This window comes from Homalodisca vitripennis, chromosome 2 (assembly GCF_021130785.1).
Source record: "Homalodisca vitripennis isolate AUS2020 chromosome 2, UT_GWSS_2.1, whole genome shotgun sequence".
Lineage (NCBI taxonomy): Eukaryota > Metazoa > Arthropoda > Insecta > Hemiptera > Cicadellidae > Homalodisca > Homalodisca vitripennis.
The window spans coordinates 233234924-233254995 of NC_060208.1; the positions used below are offsets into that span (position 1 = coordinate 233234924).

At 36.3% G+C, this 20072-nt stretch overlaps 1 protein-coding gene across 1 annotated transcript in view; it reads right to left on the minus strand.

The window, feature by feature from the left end:
- Positions 1–20072, minus strand: part of LOC124355494 (unconventional myosin-Ie-like) — a 211471-nt gene that overhangs the window by 76152 nt on the left and 115247 nt on the right. The window lies entirely within an intron of this gene.

Sequence of the window (20072 nt, forward strand, 5' to 3'; positions counted from 1 at the left end):
TAACTGAGGTTACACACCAACATTTCACCAGACATGCACAACATGTTGGTATGCAGGTCCCCAGAGTAGTAACATCTGCTAATTGCACAAATTCTTTCTATGTCGCAAATTTTCTCTACAGAACAATACCTGCCCATGTAAGGAATCTGCAGGTTTCACTTAGTTTATACAAAAAACTGATCACCGCACCGCCTGGCTGGTGGAGGTGGGGGCTGATTACGCGGAGCTGCTAATCTGCCCTGAGTATGCATGAATATGTCAAATTGCTGACTTACACCATCTACACAAGCACTGTGTCTGAGCTGGTCTTCCCTCGTCCATGCGAGTATTGAAATATTAAAGTTCTAAATTTTTTGCAAAGCCCACAATTTTTAATTGAATTTATTTTAAATTGAACTTTTTATCCTATTTTGAATTAATTTAAATCCGGGGTTTTATTATTAGTTCATACTTCGTTTTTATGTTTTAATTCATTAACTGTTTTTAATGATTACTTTTTTCGTAAATATTTTTCATAAAGTAAATGGTTAAAAACATCTTTGAACCTACATGAGGAAGAAAAGTACTCGTATTTCTGTAGTGCTAGTCAAATACGGTGGTTGATGCATTAAGTGTAGTTACAACTATTCTGTAGCAGTCTTAGTGTGCACTTATTTTTATTAACGTATACTGTACATATATTTCTAAATTTATTTTGTTCTTTAGTGTAATGTGTTTCTTTTTTATCTTTCTTTCTGTCTTTTTATATATTATGTAATAAGCGCACAGTTTTTTTTAATGGAACTCAGAGCCACGCACAGGATTCGTCCCACGTGGCTCTTTATTCATTTTGTAATGTGTGATTGATTGACAAATAAAGACTTTCTGTTTCTGTTTCACTTCTTCCACAAGTCCCTGCGGAAGAAGTGGTAGGCTGGAGCGCTTCACCACCCCAAAAGCAATCAGTCTACGGGGGAGTACAAATATTATTTACCCAACATTTCTGGTAGCCTTTGTTAGCTAGGGATTCCAGGTCAAGGTTATCGTTCAGGTGGTTAACGTTGTAAGTAACTATCACCAAACAAGAACAAACACGCATTTGAATATCAAAGACTACCACTCAGGTTATAGAAAGCTCCAACAGAACTCAAGGAGATGCCACGAGCGTAGTAACGTCGTAATATGCCATGTGACAAGACGGTCACAGCTCATGCGATGCTGGTTGCCTAAAGCGGCAGTTGCTCGATGTTTATCATAGTCGTCGTAAACGTAAACGCGATACCGTCTGTAACAAACTACCTTGAATACATGAACCACAAATACTGGAATGAAATGTATCTGAACCGAGTATAGTTATTGAGCGCCTGTTTCAATCAAATATTTGGAAGCCCACGGCCAAAACAGTTTCTACGCAGGTACTATGGTGAGGTACGTATCACAGAGTGGCGGCTCTCATAGGTCAGGTTATGAAGCAGAGCTGGGATCTCCTTTAGAGCGTTACACAAGTTTTGGATTCCATACGTGATATATTCGTTGAAATAAATAACAGTTTGGTCATCGGCTATGGCTTTAAACAGGAATTTAAAATATTTATTCACACTTACCATATCAGACTATCAGTCTCATAAAATTTAATTCTTGTGGTAATTCCGGTTCATAACACAAATAAACGAAATACAGGCAAATCAATTCCGTCTGCAAAAGAAGTCAATACATTGAAATATAAGCTATTACTTAGAAAATTATCGAATCTCCCGGTTAAGTACTGTTTTCTTTAAATTCGCAATATATTAGAATGTATAGAAATAGAATTGTAATTGTTTCAATAACTGCTAAAGAAGATGGCCATGATTAGACTTAACGATTTGCTGATTACACAGGAGATTCGTAGAAGAGCAACTCAAATATTACTCAAGAACGACTTCAGACTTCTGAAACTTTTCTAATGGAGAAATTCTAGAACTCCGATAATCTGAGTTCTGTTACGCGTACTTTCTCTGTAAAACAGTTACAAGGCGGTCAGCTACAGACGGTTAAAATTCCCCTAATTTTGTCCGCAATCATGGTCGAAACCATAGATCGATCATTGTTGTTCTTCCGAATCACTTGTCGTCCACGTCTCTATCACTGTCAGCAGATGATCACCGTGGCCAATCACCGCGGCTGTGGGAAGTGTGTCGGACCATCCCGCTGTTTGCGTACCCTGACCGACACGCTCCGGGCACTCTGAGAGTACGCTACGCGGTGACCGAGGAACCTGTCGTTTATTGGGCTACGACCGCCCCTGCCGGGGGACTCGGTCTACAAACCAAACCCCGTCACAGCTCATCGACGCTGCCTCGAAACCTCTTTACCATGACGCTTCTCAAAATGTGTCTAACACAAAAGTTCACCTCTGAATTAACAGTAATTCATTTTTGGAAGTTCTTCAACAAAATAATACCACGGGTAACGTCTTGATGAAGTGATAATTATACAAAGGGCGTTGGTCCCAATAAGGTTGGATTAAAATTAAAAACTCCTGGAACCGGACAGGTAATCCACGAAGCTATGGATGGTCTCTGAGTTTCCTGTGCTAGTTGGAGTACATGTGGGGAGGAGTTTAGTATCCTTGCTGTTTCAGGTTTTCTAGAGAACTGTGTAACAATGATCAATCAGAAGAAATTAAATTGTATGAGTCTCGAAGTAAACTTTTGCATAAGAGTGGTAAATAGTTCTCGAGTCTCTTTCGGGGTGACCGGTCACAGATGCCTTTCTACTCAAGAGTATCTTCTAGATCATGAAGACAACTAAAATGATTATGAGTTACTGTGTAAATATTGTTGTGACGCCATTAAAACGCTTGATGTTTTGTGAATAAAGAATAACTAGATATATTGGCATTGCAAATATTCGTAATGTTTCAGATTTTGCAATAACGACTGTGCAAGTTTTTACAGAGCGTGAACATGACGGATAAGCTCTTGGGCAACTTTTCACTTTTGAGTCGGGGAGAGTCGATGGACCGAGCGGTCTAAGACGATGGACTTTAAGTCTGGGTTAGAGGTAGCGCAAGTTCGAATCCTGTTTGTAACCCTTGCACTTTTTATCAGTACCATCGACCTTGTACTGAATCGACTCACCCCTCCCTTCTTGTGTTTGATAAAATCCTCGCACAGGGTAATGGCCCTATGAGGACGGGCAGAATAAGGCTTAAAAAGGGGATAGGCTTCTCCTTAAAAAAATACTACAGGTTCGGGTCTGACCAGTGGAAGGACCGATGTGCATAAGTATAATAGGGGTGAGAGAGGGCCGACTATATAATACATCGCCAATCACCGGATTCTCACAAAAGCCATCATTGGTGGAGGTGCTTGTAACATCGCAACAGATAATATATATTATTCCATCACATACAATGATAACAGCTTACTTATCGCTCGATCTAATGCAGCACTATGCAGTACGTTTGTACAGATAGCTCCTCTTATCATGGCTGCTGAAACGTTAGAGAAATCCGCAATGAAAATATTATGATAAATACAAATTAATGAACCGAGTGGGTGGATCCCATTTCTCGAAAAAGGGTAGAAACAGGCCAAAAAAAGAATTTCGATAGCTGAAAGAGTGAAACAATCTATGTAGGTATTTCAACACGCAGCGTAACCTGCAGAAATGAATGAAGAAATTTAATTAAGTACTGATACAATAAAACTACATATAGATAAATATAGCAACTCCGAAATAAGTACATCACTAGTGAAAAATCGAGTCTTAACTGCGCTCATGCCTGTTACGGTAGGACTATAATATTGCTTTCAATATCAAATATTGGGCGCAAACACCTCAAATCCGTCGGTCCAATCTTACAGTCTCCACTATTAAATTTGCTATTTATTCCCCGTACTGGTAAACCGTTCGGAGACGGATACGAACACTTATGTTCCCAGTGATTCTGATACGTGATTAAGTACATGAAAATAATTATTTATTTTTCCTTTCTTTATACAGACAAGGTACATGTAATAATTACTTAGAAATTAAACTACCACGTTATGAAGTTATGTGGCAGCTATTTAGAAAAAAAATCACATACAAATGCGCAAAAACAAAATAGTTAACAAACTGAAAAAGTCCAGTAACATAATAACTAAAGTATTTATATTTAGCTCAATGGAGTCAGCTACAATTTTAACAAATATACTAGTGTATATATGATATTGAAGGATAAATGATAAATATAAATGATCAAGTAATAAAGAGCAGTATTAGTATAGTAATAAGCAGACTATATTACAAAGGTTATAACAGATTATTAACTGATTGATTAGTTACTTGCAACTATTGCCACACTTCTTTGAGGAATTCCAAAATGTCATACTCAAGTAACCAGATCTTATGCTTCTTGCAAAACTTCGCTAAGTTATGAATACTTTTAAGATGCTGGGGAATTTATTAAAACCTTTGGGCCCAACATACTGAAAGGCATTTATGAAAATGGATTTCTTAGGCTTTAGTAATATAACTATCCGTTGCCATTTACAAGCCCGTCTACTCAAAATCATATCGTTCAATAATGATGCACACACAGTCTCAAGAGAACGCATTATCTTCAAGAGCTGCATATTATGATTCGCCATGATGTCAGTTGAGTGTATACGGCTGTAATCAAAGAATGTATGAATGGACAGAAGAATTTATTTGATAAGGTTACGTTAACACCGTACCATAATTAAATTTGTTCTACAGCATTTCAAGGACATTAATTTGTGTTACACAGGACTGTAAAGCATTATAAATCCATAAACAACCAATAGCTTGATTCATCAAATGCATTTTCGCAACCTTGCATGCCTTTAACTGAAGTCGATACCAATAAACTACACTCCATCTTGATATTAGCGGAACTATTGGCAGACTTGTTTAGTTCATTAAGATACAAAAATCGTGAGATTGAAAAAGCTCGATAGTATTAAGTTAAATGTACGTTAATTTGGTAATGAAACGTCCACCATTACTTCTAATATATATCGTGATTGTATGTCGTGCCCGGGCATCACAGTTGCAGCACAGAATCCGTTTCGCACTCTGCTGCAGACATTCTGAACGAGATTCTTGTAAGCGGCCAATAAGGAAAATAAACCAACCAAATCTCTAACAATTTGTAACAATCAGTCCACGTAAATTGGCCACAGACGTTGAAAGAGACGATGGTATTACGTCATAACTGTCTCTTCGACATCAAGGACGACAATATACTACTTCTCTCCGTATAAGTGGCTAATTTTAAACATTATGTAAGCCGCTGGCCGCAGTGATACTACTCGTAAATAAATGCCAATGACCCCAGATGTTAAACTATGGCCAATATTTGTTCAATGTTATCAACAAAATAAACGGTAATGCACTGTGAAAGATATTAAAATGGGAGATCAAACTGTGGGTGGGTGTTGATACCCACAATACTGACCTTTATCAATTCACCCACCTCCCGTATATGGGAAGAGTCGTATATCTGACCTCGCAGCTCTGGTGGCCATCTTGTTCTACCTACAGAAATTGATGAGGATAGTTCGGAAACCCCCTAGAGTTGATTCACATTGTAGATGACACGTGGAATACAAAGTGGTGCGTTCTAGGTCAACATTCAACATTGTGTACTTCTGTTGCTTTGCCACTTTCGTTCTATACACATATTAATAACTAATCATGTCTATTATAGACCACATAGTGTATACAGTGTCGAACAACTCCTCTTGTGCCACAGTTCAGCCAGCATATGCATCACGAAACGTTCTGTGAGACATACAGTTGTAATAAAAAGGTTGGGTTGGCTATGTATTTTCAAATTATGTGGGTGATTCTAAGCTAAAAATGATAAATAACTTTTTTCCCAATTTCCACTTCGTTTAGCCGTTAGCCGCCATTTTATATTTTTATTAACAAATTATTATCTTTAAAACTAGTAAATCCAAATAAACCAAATTTGGCACATGTGTTTGAATATAAAAAATAGGCAGGAAAATAAAAAATAATTGTGTTATTTTCTTTAATATTAACAAAATTGTATCTGTTGAAAATGTTTAAGTCAAATGAAAAAAAAACACCAGTATAGTTATAAAAAATGTACTAGATTATTTGAAGAATTTTTTTGCAATTTGGACGGTACTTATTTCAACGAAATCCGGCAACGCATAAGCGAGCACAAACGCTTTAAAGGTGCGCTTGTAGAAGCCAGAAGTAGCAAACTGTGTGTTCTGATAGGCATCAGCTGCATTATATCAGTTATACAAAATTTACTCCTGGCTTCTACAAAAGTATCTTTAAAGTGGTCGTGCTCGCTTATGCGTTGACGGATTTCGTTGAAATAAGTACCACTGGAATTGCAATAACGTTCTTCAAATTGTTGGCGTCTAGTACATATTTTATAACTATACTGGTTTTTTGTTATTTAACTTTAACAATTTTCAACAAACGTCATTTGGTTTGTTAATATTAAAGAAAATAACACAGTTATATGCCAAATTTGGTTTTTATAGCTTTACTAGTTTTAGAGATAATATTTTGTTAATAAAAATACAAAATGGCGGCTAGCGGCTAAACAGGGTGGAAATTTAAAAAAAGTTATTCTTTATTTTTAGCTTAGAATCACACACAGAATTTGAAAATACATAGCCAGCCCAACCTTTTTGCTAAACCCTGTATTTATTTTACGAGACCATCAGTCTTCGGCGCATGGCAGCCAGCACGGTATTCGACATAACGTGTGTGGTAGTTGGCATTCTTCTTGTGTAGCAATTGACTCAAACATGCATGAACTGACTAAAATTGATCCCGATTGGTATTCCATCAGTTGGGATGTGATCGATACTGTTTTATCATGTATCACCCGACGTGCTTGGAGCAGGAAACTTCTGCACAGAACTGGGGTTGACGACTTCGTTTTAAACATACCTATTATCACAACCAAGATATGAAGACTTTTCTGGAAAAGTCACTAGGACATTTTTAAGCACCGCCTATTTGACTGAATGTCCTCCCCAGATTCTCCTCCCCAACGAATGGTTTCTACTATGGCTAAATACACGAACAATCTGAGAACTCAACGAAGCCTGAACGTTGTGTGCACAGTGTTGTGAACAAAGAAACCAAGCGCTGGAGCGTAAAACACGCAAGTTCTGTACGCAACAGATACACAAGTGATAACTTGATGTACGGCTCTACCATATAAAAATGCATCTCTGTGCAATCTCTTTTCCTAATTGACACACCAGGCCGGTTCCACTGCTAGGAATCCTATTGTATTTCAACGAAGTGAAAAGAGCGACAACAATTTCCCCCGTAAGCCACGCAAGGTTAAAACAAGCTTTCTATTGAACAAAAATAATTTTAATTGGTAAGTTTTACCATTGCTTAAATGGTAAAACTTACACACAACCAAGAAGTCACGTGAATCTGCATATTGACAGCTGTAGTTTAACTGGAGCATATGTTTTAAATCTGATTAGTTTAAAAAAAACACTCCAGACCTTTTTCGTCATCTGAAAATACTGATCCATCGTTAACGTCTGCTATTACGTTAAGATGAATAAATTAAGGGAGCAGCATGGAAATTTCAAATCTCAAATACTTTTATAATACTAATGACAGTTCTCTGAACTTCTAAGTTTTGAAATTTAAAATGGATATGTTGCCCGTACGCAGTTCAAACTTGGACTGCGGCACTGAAATATAACTTTTTGGGTGTTGCAAACAGATGTAGTCTCAAGATGATCGGCAGTTCTTGAGTAATACATTCATGAAAATTATGTGGATATCGATATTTTTTCATTCATTGACACAGTAAAATATATGATAAAATACTGGTTTGAATAAATCTACGAACTACTGATTTATTTATTAATGAATACAACGTAAAATGACTAACTTACTATATCATTTCATAGCAGTATGTAAAGCTCATCGGATTAAACATTAAATTTCAGCACGGTTAATATTAATTCCCAACCCAGTTCATTACTAGTTTCGCCCAGACGGAATTTAAAAAAAGGATCAAAAATAAATTAATGGATCTTTTCTAGCTAACAAAGCCGTAGTGAAAATATCAGTCTTCTCTCTACTCAAGTACATTGGGCCTTTCTTACCTTACATTCACTTAAAAATAAATTACGTAAAAACAGATTTTAATACAAATTTTGCTGAAGAAACGTCAAAACCATTAATGGCCTTTTTAGAATATAAATTAAATTTAACAATGTCAAACGATAAAAACATAAGTACAACGAGGTATGGGAAGACAAATATATGCTGTGTTTACAACACATTTAGCAAGAGTTTATTCCAGAATTTTTATTTGAGTCATCACAAAACCATAATTTCATTTTTAGAATATAATAACAAGGAAAATTAAGTAATTATGTCGTAAATACAAGATTGTAGTGAAAATGATACTGGCCAAATTATAGAAAACTAATTAATATAAGCAAATAAATAATGAAATTGTATTAAATATTTAGTACATTAATATTTAGAAGTCAGTCATCATTGTAATATATGAAATGTAAAAATTTATTACAAAAAATATGTATAAAGCTAATAGAAAATAGAACACTTTTTATGCAAAAGAATTTAATGTCTCATATTATTAAAAAAATATATATAAATAACAATTTCATAATTAGCAAACGTACTTTTTCAAGATATATATTCACAGCCCGTTACAAAAAGTAGTCAATTATGTCGGTCAGTCCCGCGACTGCCTTTCCGTTTTGTTTACCATAATTTGTCCACAATTGATAATCCGACGTAACCGACTATTTACCACGCATCCATTGTATTGGGGGTAATCAATAAGATTCAACACTCTCCCAGACCTTAAGCTAGGTCAGTGCTAGTGAGGGTCACCGCGTTACGTCACCGCGAGGCACACGCCCGGTCGCTCGCCGCTTACATCACCTCGCCCGAGTTACTGTACTGTCTGACCGCTGCAATTGCAGTCACTCCACTTTCCCACTCTCTTTTATACTGCATCCAGATAGTCCGATGACTCGCTATTTCTCGGATCTCCACAATACCTTTCTTCCTGATCTGAACAGATCCATACGTAATTCCTGGAAACTGACGGAACTACAGGTATATTTCCAGACCGAAACTGATACACGATATATTTTTATATGGTTTTTCTACAGTATCGAAGTGTTTTTGGAATCTGCATATCGCACTGCAAGTGGCCCCAGAGAAAGGGTAGTTCAGTATTCGAATGTACAGTATACATGGATTTGTGTTTCTACAATTTCCTTTTTTTGTACCTTGTAACAAGTGAAACATTTCATTCATTACTGTAGTATAAAACTTAAATAACCAGTTCAAATAATGTAGAATATGGTGTACTAAAACATCTCGATAGCTACACCTTGTTTGTTACTACTTGTCCTTAGTAACATTGCAGGCCGGGGTCTCGCAATAAGCGGAGTGGCGCTATAAACTGCATTCCGCCATGGCAAAATGCCTTTCCCACAGTGTTTACAGTGATCAACATAAAGTGGGCATTGCCACCTTCTCCGGAGTTCCAAGAGTTCTCCAACCATTCTACCGTGTATACGTGTATGGAATAACAAATAAAGGCGTTGTATAAGGCGTGTACATAAGATTTTACAAATATCTTAAAGAATAAAACCGATTTTAAACTAAAATTTTACGGGAAACTAATGAGTTGTATGTCATAAAAAATATTTACTAATATATTACGGTAATTTTAATTAACTCCTTGATAAAGTCAGTAAATATGGGTTTATCAAACCTCGTTTATTATAACAGAATTCACTTGAGAGAATTTACATGACCATTACCACAAGTCTTGTATTTAATACTACATACCAGTATTATATTACAAGCATAAATTGTACAAGTGTAAACATATTTAAGCAGATAAACGTGCAGGGGTGGTTTTGGTAATCTTACTATTGCTTTCTTTAATGTGGATTAATTATTAGGTATGTTTTAATTTGAAACAACCTACATCATTTTCAGCTTCGCCGAAACAAGGTGATGTGTACTCCTTTATAATCACAAAGAAAGTAGATTTTTGTGTGCAGTCGGTAAATATGTGTTTATCTGTATTAATTTAATGTGAGAATACTTAATAATGAAATTAAAAACATGTACTGAAAAATATAACGGTACATAAAATTCACATGGGTTATAAGTGAATCACAAGTGGCTAGAAAAACATAGGTAAAAATTATTTATAGATACTGTTAACAGTTCAAACATTTTATAATTTGTAAAATCCCAAAACAAAAGGGACAAACCTACGAATCTTACTTACATGAATTTTGTAAGAATACCAATATTTAAGGCCAGCCCAACTTAGGACTGGAGCACAATTCACGATTGACAACAATAAACAAGCAGCCAAAATAAATATTGTCAATAGTTCATTGACCGCGGCGCTGTCTTAGCGGCCTTTCTCGGGGGCTAGAGAGCCTACTACTACTCCACGTGATCGGTTGACATTTCGCGTGTGGCGGCCGCTATCCTACCAGTAGTAGCAATAAGGGCAGTCGCCATTACGTCACACCCCAGACCTACCGCGTGGTGCCGGTAGTGTACCACCACATACGCACACCTCTGTCTCTAACCAGGCCCAACTGGACATCTGGGTTTCCTCTGAGGCTCACCTCTAACAAACCGATCACGCTTCTGTCAGACCGACGCCGTACTACTGTGCGCTAATTGTCCAGTCTAGAGATAACGCTTTCCTAGAGTAGCAGTGGGATTAGTGCTATTTCACAATATCCTTGATCCAGGCTGTTGAAATCCGTCATGCTTCTCACCAGGCTTAGTTCGGTCAGGTGAGGTCTTAACTCTTTTATCATAGAAGAATTTACTCGAGAGAATTTACGTGACCACTACTACGTACAACTAGTATTATATTACAAGTAGTGTAAATTGTACAAGTATAAACATATTTAAGCAGATGGTAATTTAACTATTGCTTTCCTTAACATGGATTAATTATTATTTTTGTTTCAATTTAAAACGACCTATACTCTATACCATGTATAGCTTCGCCGAAATAAGGTGATGTTTACTTCTTTATAAATCGGAAATAAAGTAGATTTTTGTGTGCAGCTTTTATCTTTAAATTTTATTCATTGCAAAATACTACAATAGTGCATATAATAATAATGATTGACATGCAATCAATTATTTGTGCGTACTCTTGTGGGACATTTAAAACACAGTCATTCTAAACACGTGTAATAAATTATACCACGAACGTAAATTCAACTTTTTTTGTTTCTAAAAACTGTATTCAAAAGTCTATATTAACTAGTCCACTTAGAAAAAGAAAAGTCAAAAACAAACTTTTGAACAATTACTGTATATTTGGGTAATTTGGTGGTTATGCTATCGGCAGAGTTATGGCTGAATAAGAAATTATGTTACTTTGTGCAGTTCTCCAAGTTTCGTCTGGACAGAGGGGCATTTTGTCGTTACAAACAAACATAAGTGTAAATCAACTTTGACTTTCCCTACAAGCGTGCAGGTAAACGAGATAGGCGAAAGTGTCACACGACAGAACTTTACAGCACTTAATAGCACATGGTTAGAATAACTGGCTAGCGAAACTCCTTTACAATATAAAAATCTCATTTCAGCTATAGCTGAAAATTAACAAAGTACATATTGGTAAAATATTAAGTTAAAAATCTGAATGTAACTTTAGACGTAGACACTTTTTATAATAGAATAATTTACGAGTGCGTGTCACTATACTTTGACCGTCTTAACATGTCTGTGCCTAGCGCTAAGATTTCCAATTCCGAGAAATCATTGGCACGCAACCAGAATCGAATAGGTTCCAAAACGTGCTTTGCCCGACAAAGTGAATTACTAAGTTGCAGGTCTGACTTCGAGTTAACACCGAGTTACACCTAGGTAAGTGCTCTACGCGGGTTTAGTAATTAATAACTGTTAGTTAAATAATGAATCGTGCATGAGTGGAATGTTCAGTTGACGTGGCAAGTGTCTACCTAACCTCAACATCCTCCTCTTCCCAACATCTAAAAAGGTGTCTACAGACAATTGGAGGGAGACAGAAGCTGAAGTCCAGTAAAAGTTCAGTTTAAGTCACGCGTACTACATTCTAAGTGTTACATTTGGTCTGCGGGTGGAAATTAAAAATTATTAATTTGATTATGTGGGGTATTGATTTTGGTCCAAAGAACAACCAATACGTCAGAAATCCAACGCTTGTTGAAGATGTGATATGAGGGAATGTAAGAAAATGTTGGGTGATGCAACCACTAATATCATGACTAATGTTCCGCTTTCTAACAGCACCGGGAAAAAGAGTGTTACTGTTATGGCTATTAATATTGAAGGAACTTTAATTGCGGAAGCTTTCTATGTATAATATGTTTTTCCTGTCATTGAAAGAGAGAATAAATACAGTATACATCTAAGTACACGCATTTTGAGTTTTATACTTTTTCTACGGGAAAACGATATTATTTTAAACTCTTCTATGATGCAGCCCGAATATGTTTTCTGATATGGGTTTGATCACAGACATTCATAACTTTGCATTTGCATGGCAGCCTTCTTTGCTTATTTGTACAAGAAAATTAGATAGACCTTTGCAGATTCAGTGTTAAAAGTAAGGTTGGTGATATGGTAAAGAAAACACTAATTGGCCATACGGTTGGGAAACGATCGTTCACAATACTGCTCACTTCCAAGTAGCCTCTAAACACTTCTCATGCAATTTAGCGTCATTATATAAAGACACAAAAGACCTATCAACTGTTAGGAATTCACTTAGACTGGTCCACATATTAGACAAGGTATTTAACTTGAATGAATGAACGAAAAATTCCTTTATTAAAGAGGCGTAGTTATGGCTATAAAACCCTCTCTGCCACTTAACCTCATATCGTATACGATAAATTTACAATAGTTTGGTACAATTGCGGTAAATCATTCAATTAATCTTTAAATGGAAAATAATAAAAATGCTTTATTTATACAAATTAAATTAAAGTAAAAATCTACATATTGAAATGAATTTAAAACTTACAATACAAAAGGAAACTGTATGCTTTTTATGATAAAAACAAAAATTCAAAATAAAGAGCAAGAAGCAAAGACACTAACACACCGATTGACACGTGACTGCAACAAGCAGTACCACCCGCCACCCACACAGACCCAGCACTCTAACCCTCCGCCTCGAAGCAAGTATGGTCCTCAATATACCTCATATCATCGGGAAGAGCGTTCCAAGGGCGACAAGCTTGAACAGTAAAGAACCTATTAAATCGTTGAACGATGAATTGGAATTGATAGTAATTTGGCATCCCCTCTTAGAAGTCGTTCACTAAATCAGAGAAAAAATTAGAATGATCGGACAGATAAATAGAATATTTGGTTATGATAATTGAATGTAGAATAGAAAGTATGTGTAATTTACGTAGTTGACAAAGTTTAATGAGCGACAAATACCTAAAAATATTGTGTGACATGCTCATGACGTCTGAGATTAAAAATAAATTTAACACAGTAGTTCTGAGCACGCTGGAGTCTGTCCGATTGCTCAACGTTCATGCCATTCATCACGACGTCACAGTAGTAAAAGTGTGGTAGTATAATTTAGTCCTAATGAGCATCACCTTAACATTGAATTGCTGGTACAAGGCAAACCGCTTCAAACCGTGGATGCCAGCAAAGACTCTTATGCACGTCATCGTAACTTGGTCAGTCCATTTGAGATTTGTGTTCATTGTGAGTCCGAGAATGTTCAATTTGTTTCGGTAATTTAGTTCACAACTGTCAAGTTTAAGCCTCGGTGTGATGTCAAGATTAATTCTCTTTGTCATTCTAGAGTTACCAATTATCATCGCTTACGTTTTGTTTTAATTTAGTTTCAGTCCTTTTTAAGTTGCCCAAATGTTAATCAATATATATGCTTGCTAACTTGTGAGATGAGAGAAAATGGAATTTTGTAGACAGCTAGCATTCTTTTAGAACGAAAACTCGTCAATGTTTGATCGATGATGAATGAACAAGTATTTTTACCAAGTGTTTATGTACAACAAACCCTTGTACACTTGCGAAGAAAATTGACGCCAGGTTAAGATTTACCACCTTCAAACCAAATACTTAAGGTATAATTTACTTTAAAATTATACTATCAACTTGTGTCTTGAAACACTTATATTTACGTGGTATTATTTTTTCATCTCCTACGTAATAGTTCAATTTATACAATATTAAACTATCAATTAAATACTAAAAGATATTTTCATTGTACTTATTAATTTTAATACATTCCATCTACATGTCTGTATGCAAAGTAAAGATGTCTTATTTTACCAGGCGAAATTATGGTTAAGAAGACTTCTCTAAAATTTAAGGACAGGATCGCTCAGCGGCCACCCATCCAAGTAGTAGCCACGCTCGACGTTGCTTGATCCGGTTATCTTGTGATAACCGTTGCATCCGCTGCACTGCACCATTGGCGTGTGTGTGTGTGTGTGTGCGTGCGCGTGCGCGTGTAAGTGTGTGTGTGTGTGTGTGTGTGTGCGTGTGTGTGTGTGTGTGTGTGTGTGTGTGTGTTCTTTATCGGAGAAATTCGTTTTCTTCGTTTTGCGGTAAATAGAGATAACGTTATAACATACAGTGTCCGGAATGTCGTAGTCATTTCGTGTTGGGCTATATTTTCACGAAATTAAATAAAGAATTAAAAAAATTACTAGAAAATTAACCTAAAAAAAATACCTAAAAATTAGCGGACTAAAGCCTGGTATGTGCGTCATAGCAACCAAAGTGACGGCAGGTAGGCCGGGCTGCGCGTGTGACGGTGTGTGCGCGTCGGGGCGCGAGGGTTACCTAAACCTCTAGTGCTCTTGAGTCTCCGGACAAAGTATAATGCACTCGTATTATAATATTGATCAAATTACTCGTATCTATTTTATATAATACTAATAAACTTAATATTTCAGTTACAAATTTATCTCCAAACCTAAATATCGGGAAAACAGCAATACCAGCACTTCGCAACATTCGAAATTTTGAAAAATTCCCAGGGGTTTTCACTTAAGATATGGTGGCTCTAGTTGTTTTTCTATTGTGCAACTACAGTTGAAAGCGGTCGTACTTGCAACCTGGCCAAGGCTGGAGGAAAACGTAACGTACAGGCAATAGTAAGTAACTTCACACAGTTGTGAAGCTCGATTGTGACTAAAGGCTCTATGTACAGTATTGCTACACATAAACACATACAACATACATCCGCGGGCCATTTACAATTGACCGGAGTCGACCAATACCCGCGGCACCGGTTTAAAACGAACCATGAATTGTAAAAACAATATTGCCTATTATTGCAATGAGATCTACCGTTAGTGGTATTCTCAAAACAAATCCTAACTCTTAATGATTAGGAATACGTAAAACCTCATATGAAAGATACATGTTTATACATCGTAGTAGGGTGTATGACTGTGTGTTAAAGGCGTAGGTACATACATGACCAGTCCTAGTCTGATGTACACTGAGTGTTACCATACATCATAAACGAAGGGCGCATAATATCCAGGCAGCTTTTACTGAAAGGAAATATAGTATAATTATTTGTAGAGTTAGAGGTTTCAAAGTGGAACGTACTTACTTCAACACCTCCGAGTTATGATCTAACCAATCCCCGGTTATGCATTAATCAAAACTATTCAACTTTCTACAACACCTACCTACAAATACAGAAATACTAGTATTCTATTGCACAAAATACAAAATAAAACGTTGCGAATAAAAGAAAATCCGTTGTGAAGAGTGGATTTCGTTTCACTGCTTTATAAAATGATGACGTGATTTATTCACGACTCACAAACTTTACGGCTGTTTGAAATCCCCGCACCTGTTGCATAGCTGTTAGTTCTTACAACCGTGTAATGGGCAATATAACTAACAGCTGATGAGACTCTTATGAGACGCGGTTATTCGACTGTTTCGTTTCGGGTGGCGCAATAATGAGACGTCATCATTACGCTCTACGAGACACGGTAGCGGCGCGGCGGCTGTACGCGATTTTAAGTACCTTGTACAGTGCAGAAAAGGAATTGATTTTTTGATTTTTGAGTCACTTGTAAATTTAGGTCAAAGTTGGAAAGCTGGCTTAATTCACAATAAAAAAATTAAAATTTACTTACGGTGAAAGTGTTTCTTTAATAAATTCTATCACAGGTCTCAGGTAAAAGCCAAGTTTAGTTTGTGTCTTGACAAAGACCAGTTGCTGCTCCTAACCTATTTACAACCTGCCTTACGCAGTTTGCGATCGACCTTCCTTTAATTACAACAATTCTAGTTTTGCAGCTCACATTTCCACCTAACCTTCGTTCAGCTTCTAGAGATTAATAAGTAGAATAAATGAATAGAAAAAGATGCCTTATTTTATCAGGCGAAGTTAGGGCTAAGAAGCCCTCTCTAATACTTAACCTGGGCACCAACGGCTTAAAGGTTACTTTTTTTTGTAATTTATTTGCAAAGTACTTTATTAATTTTTATTAAACTGGTAATTTATTCGCAAAGTACTTTATCAATCGTGTCTATGCCTGATTGGACCTCCCCGGGATTTGAACCCGTGATCTCTCAGTTAGAGAGCCGAGACTATATCCATTAGTCTACGGAGTTCCGAACCACTACAAACGGCCGGGCAGGCGGACTGCTGCAAGGACAGGATGGCTCAGCGGTCACCAATCCAAGCACCAGTCACGCTAGACGTTACTTGATCCGGTTATCTTGAGATAACCGCTGCAATCAATCGCATTTACTTCGAAATCTGAGGTTTACCAGAAAAAAAATACTTTAGGTACAGAGTATGTCAATGACAAGAGACATTTATTCTTTATTAATAACATTATACACAAATTATTATGCATTATTCTAGCAAAATTAAAATCATACCAACTTCAATTTAGTTCTTGAATTTGTGAATATAGTGTGGAGCAAAATTCTCTTTAATTTTTATGAGATCTGATTGCAGCTGATGTGAAATAGAGCTACCTACTCACCACCAACCTTCTGTAAAAGTGAAATAAACTTTACTCCTCCATAATTAATTAATAATTACATCAAGAATAAATATCAGCGGTAGCTGTATAAAAGCATAAAAATAACTGTCGTTCTCAAAGTTAATCGGTTAATTTGTGTTAGCACATTCTAATTGGCGTCCTTCAATGTGGTATAGACAGAGAGCCATCAAGACAGATTAGGCTTGATTGAGGCTGGTGGGAAAATGCCATCCATGACATCAATTGTAAGATACCGCAGACATAACTTTGTGAGCATCTCAACTTCCATTTGACACCGAAGCAGATATTGGAGTTTCGAGAAATGGAGAACATTAAAGGAGTGATAATGTACGGTGGAATTCAAAATTATGCACTCGCCATTCGATTGCCGAAGATGGAGCAAGAACAAATCGAATGCCTGCCAGACTAAAACCGAATGATTCTGGACACCGTGCCGTTGATAATAGCGCAGTATACGGTTCACTTTCAAGAGGGAGATTACGAAAATTACAGGTGCAAGCAACACGTAATGAGGGATACTCGGGGTTACTTACGAGAAGGTTATACTTTAACTAAGTACTTATTATTTTAGAAATTACACTGTATACTTCATGGATTTTCAGTTTAACAGACCGCGACGAAATCCTCTGAATAGTTCTAATCGGATCTCTGCGAAGCGGCACCAAGCTCGTGTTTTGAACTGTGATTATTGGAAACTTAATCAGCGTAGTAATTGAAGACTCTTGGAGCAATTGGAAAAACTTATAAATATTAATAAATGTAAATAATACATATAGTTTACAATTTATTTATTGTTTTGTGCGAGGCCTTTCAAAATCGAAGGTTTCCTCATCAGGCGACTCCACAAATAAAGATTTACATAATTTTTATTACAATTAAAATACCATATGGTGTAAATATTTAAATAGAAAGATTTTTGAAATATTTCCGCCAATATGAAAATTAGATATGGCTACGGTGTAATTTTTGAATAAATTGACAAGAAAGAAGACTGGAATTTTCAATAGGACCCTCTTCATTGTTTATGAGTTTTTTTTTATTTATGTTTATGTGTATTGTTTCCCAAGCATTTAAGTTCATTGGGTTTGTTACTTCTTTTATTAATTTTAGATTTTGAATTGATGTTCTGTGTCCTGATTCGAAGCAGTGCTTGGCTACAGCCGATTTTTCAACTCTTCCATAATTTGTGTGCGATAAATGCTCTTTAAATCGTGTCTTTATTTTTCTTTTTGTCTGTCCAATATAAATTGTGTCACAGTCATCGCATCCAATTTCATAAATTCCCGATTTATTGTCATTTGAAATTTTGTCTTTAGGGTTTCCTAAAATTTGGGATAGTTTGTTGCTTGTTCTGTGAGTGACAGTTTTATTTGTTTTTTTTTTTGTTTTTTTTTTAATTTTGCATATTTGGTTTGAGAAAGTGCTGTACGTTGTGGAAACATATTCTTGTTTTGTAGTAATTATTATTTAGAATCAACCATTTCTGTATTCTCAGAATTCCCTTTTGCAATTACTAAAAATTTTGGTGAATACATAAAAATTCATAAAGATATTCCTCTAAGTATTGGTTCACAACTCCGAAAAATTCTTTATCTTCAATCTATAATCCTAATATTTAAGATTATATGCGAAAGTGCCACGCTTAAACTATTCAACCGATTGTACTGAAATTTTACATGGACATTCTTACAGTATCGGTGATTAATATAGGCACCGAAAACAATTATTATTTCGAAAATTCCTAAGGGCTGCGCCCCACTGCTCTTTAAGGTAGCGAAAAATCCCATCTTGGTCTCTAGCGTTGTGAAATATTAATTAAATGAGCATATTAGACATGTAATACACTGTTCTGTGTACACATTTTTTATTATTTTAATTATTTACATTTATAGTGAGTAAAACCTCTAAGGAATAATAATAATTTTCACGGCGTTTTAGATTTCAGCGAATTTAAGTACTCATCTACCTTAGAAAATGTCGTAAAACATACGATGGTCAGAACTTCACTCTCTTTTTCACTCTCTTTGAAGCAGCCGGCAAGAACTATAAAAGTTCTAGATAAAAGTTTGCTGGACAGTGCTTTTAACTAATGTACCAATTCCAGCTCTAAACTTTCTAAAATATGAACAACATTTTTCAGTTTATAAAGAAACAAACGCGTAGTGTCACTGTCAATGTACTTTAACTGTACATTTGATCAAATATTAATCATTAGATCTAAAAGACAATGTTACTATCTAAATTTTATTATAAATTTAAAGACTGGCATAAAACCCATTTAATTCTTTCGTTACACCCCCACTCTGATCTCCATCGAAACTAGCGTTACTGACAATAGATTTCTTTCTTGAGAGAAATTTCCCTATACATTTCACAAAAAACTATGTAAAAGAACACCGCACAAATCGGCTCTCAACTCACGGATTAGCAGAGCTGTCCAACTAAAGCAGAGCAGCTGAAAGTAAATGAGCAAGAATCACGCTGAGCCGTGGGATGGCAACAAACAAGACCTTGACTCCAGCGCCCACGGCCAACTCCGTACTTCTCCTTTCTGGTTGTGTAGAGCCACCGCCACCCACGCCACGGATGGATGTGGCGGTCGATTGATTCTCCTCAGCATGTGTCGAAATGTGCTAGGCGAGTTTCCAGTATCGTTAGACTCCTGGAGCAATATTCCAGATTCTTGCAGAGAAAACATGTAAAGGATTGGAGGGTGTTGTATTCGATCGCAGAGTAGGCCCTACTACGTTTGCTTGGTTCGTCCGTATGATTTGTCATCATCACGGAAAGGCACGGGTAAGTCCTGTGCCTCTGCGCTAAATTAGTACCATTCTGACAACTTCAATGATAAAAATTAAGGTTAGTTATGTACTAAAGAAATTCTCACCTCTATGACCTCACAAACAAATTTCAATGTTTCCAATTTACGTCAATTAACTATAATTAATGCTGTGTGACTTTTTGGTACATCTTCGTATATGCATAAAAAATACTTTACTTAGCACGAGCCTTGCTTTT